The 3,942-nt window shown below is 40.3% G+C and overlaps 1 non-coding gene across 1 annotated transcript; it reads right to left on the bottom strand.

Moving 5' to 3' along the window:
- Positions 1-1,160: 1,160 nt before the first annotated feature.
- Positions 1,161-1,266, bottom strand: LOC122726965. The gene has a single exon (XR_006352956.1). It is a non-coding gene; the product is annotated as a U6 spliceosomal RNA (small nuclear RNA).
- Positions 1,267-3,942: the final 2,676 nt, after the last annotated feature.

Raw genomic sequence — 3,942 nt, 5'->3', positions numbered from 1 at the left:
CATCAGGCCCCTTGTCAAGAGGCCTGCAGTAAACTCAGAAAAATGGGCTCCTCTTCCCCTTGAGGCATTCGAGCTGTCAGATGGGCAGATGCCAGCTACTGGTGCGCTTCAGTAGCCGCATTTCCCAACATTAGTTCTTCTGAACTAGGGGGTGCCCCAACGTGCTATTGACATCCCCTCTCTCCCCCTTCTTAGCAAGTGCCTAATGCCCATCGCAATACACCTCCTATGCCAGGCCTGCTCTGGGCACCTAGGCTGTCTTTTCTTCCTTTAAAAAAAAGATTTTGAATTTAAATGCCAAAAAAGTATTCCCCTCTATCCAGCTGAACGCACCCAGGAAGGATTGCATGCCAAAGAGTGACTCTCCTTTTCATGCCACTTTTTTTTTTAAAGTTATAAAATCCACACATTACTTAAATTAAAAAATAGACATTATATATATAATGTCTATTTTATATATATATATATTGTTATGATGAATGTATGAACCACCTGGATTTGATGGAGCTGCCTTATTATACAAAAGGATTTTATAAAACCGTGGATTAATAAGATCATAATGCCCTCCAACTGAACTACAAATTGAACCCAGATAGCTAACAGGTAAGTTGCTATCTGACTTCTTTCCCCAGGATAGCAAGTCTTGTAAAAACATCTGTGCATACTTGTCCTTGCCAAACCCCTTTTGGAATCACATCATCTTATAGTGTTTCCCTTAAATCAAACTATCAAAATGATTGGCATTTCATTTGTTTTTATTATAGTTGAAATTGTTAAAATGATTTGTATTTTATACATTCTTGTCATAGTGTTTGCTTTTAAGTTAGTTTGTATCATGCTGATGAAACTGATAACACCCTGTTTATATATCTGCACAAAAAAGGTGTGTCTTTGAGTTCTTTCTTTGCAAGGAGTCTTTGCATGATTCACGCCTGCTTGTTCTTGGGAAAAATAAACTGGTACTATGTTTTTCCTGTCTGTCTTTGATCTGGTTTTTTCCGTAGGAGATATTATGAAAATAATAATTTCTCTGATCTGTTACAGGCATAAAAATAAAAAATCGATTACACAGTTTTAATATTCATTTTGTAAAATTTTGAGTTCCAAATTTTCACCCCCCAGGCCTTCCACTGATTGAGAAGGCTAGCAATATATCAATTATACATGTGTGAAAATGCTTCACAAATTTGCGTGTCATCTTTGCTCAGGGGCCATGCTAATCTTCTCTGTATCGTTTCAATTTTGGTATATGTGCTGCTGAAGCAAGCCCAAGTGTGTAAAAATGGATACCTTGAATCCCCCAATTATCCAGGTAATCAGAACAAGTGTTTGAGGGCTGGCTGCTTTGGCTAACACACCAACAATCCTTTGAGTGAAGACCAAAAGCAAACCTAGTTGGACATGCAGGGGATTAGTAACTGAAGTCAATCAAAGACTTATCTGACTGCAGGATATGAATCTATTTTCATATCCTGTTTATGGTCTTTTTGGAGACTCCCTTAACTTTGGAATAATCCTTTGAGAGATCTTCTTATCAAGACATCTCCTAATAAGGCCTTGGACTGAACAGCTTTACCACCAAGGCTGCCTTCTGATTTGTGTATCAAAGGCCACATCCTTGACCCATGGAATTCCTCATCACCTTCCCCCCTCCTTGGGAGTGGGCCTTTCTAAGCCCACCTTTCCTTCCACATTCCATACCTGCCTTTGTTTAAACTGTATATAGGGGGCAGCTAGGTGGCAAAGGGGATGAAACACTAGCCCTGGATTCAGGAGGACCTGAGTTCAAATGTGGACTCAGACACTTAATACTTACTAGCCATGTGACCCTGGCCAAGTCACTTAACCCTCATCACCTGCAGAGAGAGAGAGCATGAGAGCATGAGAGCACAAGAGCACGAGTGAATATTTGTCTCAGTTTACACATGCGGAGTCATGAAAAACATTTCCATGTTAACCAAGTTGAAAAAAAAAGTAAGAACACACATTACTGTTTCTTTCCTTGTGGATTTCCTTCTGTTTTCTACTGTGCATTATATACACACGTATATATACACATTTAGACATATTTCGGTGGCCTTCATATTTTTTTGTCAACTCTATTACTAATCCTCTTTTCAGGCCCATCTTTCCTTCTCTGTTTTTAAATTTGTTTATTAGATGAATTTACTGATACCTAGTGTTTTAATACAAACACTGTATTCTTTCTCAGCTGGTCAGCCCTGCTACTTAACAAAAAGCTAAGCAAAACCAATGGAATGCCCATTGGACTGTGTATAATATTCTTTTATCTTTTTGTGGGGCAATGGGGGTTAAGTGACTTGCCCAGGGTCACACAGCTAGTAAGTGCCAAGTGTCTGGGGCCAGATTTGAACTCCTGAATCCAGGGCCGGTGCTTTATCCACTGTACCACCTAGCCGCCCCGTGTATAATATTCTGAAACTGTTTACTGAAGAGGGAAGTGCATTTCCTCTTCTGTGAGATTGCTGAGAACCAATAATTGGTAAAAGGTAAGATTGGGTAGCATCGATAATTGATAGCTGTGTCACATACTGTTCTGGTTCTGCTTACTTCAGTTTAAATCGGCTCAGCCTATCATCTCAGTCTCTAAATCTCTCAGATTCATGGTTTTCTATAGTAATATTCCATGGCATTCACATGCTGTAATTTGTTCAGCTATCCTTGATCCATGGATACCCACTTTGTTTCCAGATTTTTGGTTTTTTGCTACCACAGAAAAGTGCAACTGTGACTTTTTTATACACAGGCCTTTCATTTTCTTTTATTTATATCTCCTTAGCAGATAAAAAGGAATAGTGGGATTCCTGGATATGAAAAATTGTAGTAACCTTTCTCTCATAATTCCCATTTTTCTCCCCCTGAGGATGGTTGTACCAATTCACAGGTATACTGATGGTGTAATAGAATGCTTGTCTTCCCTTAGTGCCTCTAACATTTTGCTGTTTTTGTCTTTTATCATCTTTGCCAGTTTGATGAGTCATACATATTTTCTTTGTCACCATTTCCCTCTGTGTTGAGTGGGTAACTTTTTTCCACCTGCTACCTTCAAAAATGGAATTCATTATATTCCCTCCTTTCCCCTGGGTTTAGCTGTTTTCAGGTTCCCTCTCTGGAATCCAATCCTGGGTCACCTTCACCTCTGGTCATTATAGTGGACCCTGTGAGTACCATCTGAAGTTGAAAAGGAAGAGCCCATCGTGTGAGAAAATGGGTAGTTGTCTTCTCTCAATGAGGATATAACAGTCAATCATGCCCCTCCTGACCTGCTTGTAGGACAAAGGTCTCAGATCCTTTCCTCCTCCGGCAAACAAAATCACATGGTTCTAGGAGCCTGAGCTGGTCTGAATTAGGTTCAACTGGTCTGAATTAGGTCAATAATTAGGGTTGAGAATACTGCATTCCAATTAGCTCAACTTTGCTGGTAGATTGTAACTCTTGAGTAATCAATTAGTGATGAAAAAGGGGAGGGTCTATTTGCACTAGGGATAAGGGGATAAAATGGGGCCTGCAAGCTTCCACTCTGGGTACCCACTAGCTGCACACTAGGGTGCCTCCTCATGAGAAGGAAATAAAGAGCCTTTGTCACATCGATGCTGAGTTCCTGAAAATTATTGAGAAGAGGATTGATTTTCCCTCACACATTGCCAGTGTGGTGCCTATTCCCTCTCCACAGCCATATTAAAAGGAAGGTGTTAAAGAGATTGGAGCAGCTAGATGTAGAAGTGGATAGAATGGCAGGCCTGGAGTCATGAAGACTCTTTTCCTTGAGTTCAAATCTGGCCTCAGACACTTATTAGCTGTGTGACCTTGAGCAAGTCACTCTGTTTACCTCAGTTTCCCCATCTCTAAAATGAGGTGAAGAAGGAAATGGCAAACTACTCTAGTATCTCTGTCAAGAAAACCCCAGATGGGGGTCACAAA

The sequence above is a fragment of the Dromiciops gliroides genome, chromosome 4 (assembly GCF_019393635.1).
Source record: "Dromiciops gliroides isolate mDroGli1 chromosome 4, mDroGli1.pri, whole genome shotgun sequence".
NCBI lineage: Eukaryota > Metazoa > Chordata > Mammalia > Microbiotheria > Microbiotheriidae > Dromiciops > Dromiciops gliroides.
The sequence above is the reverse complement of the archived record's forward strand: the minus strand, read 5'-3'. Positions and strand labels throughout refer to the sequence as shown.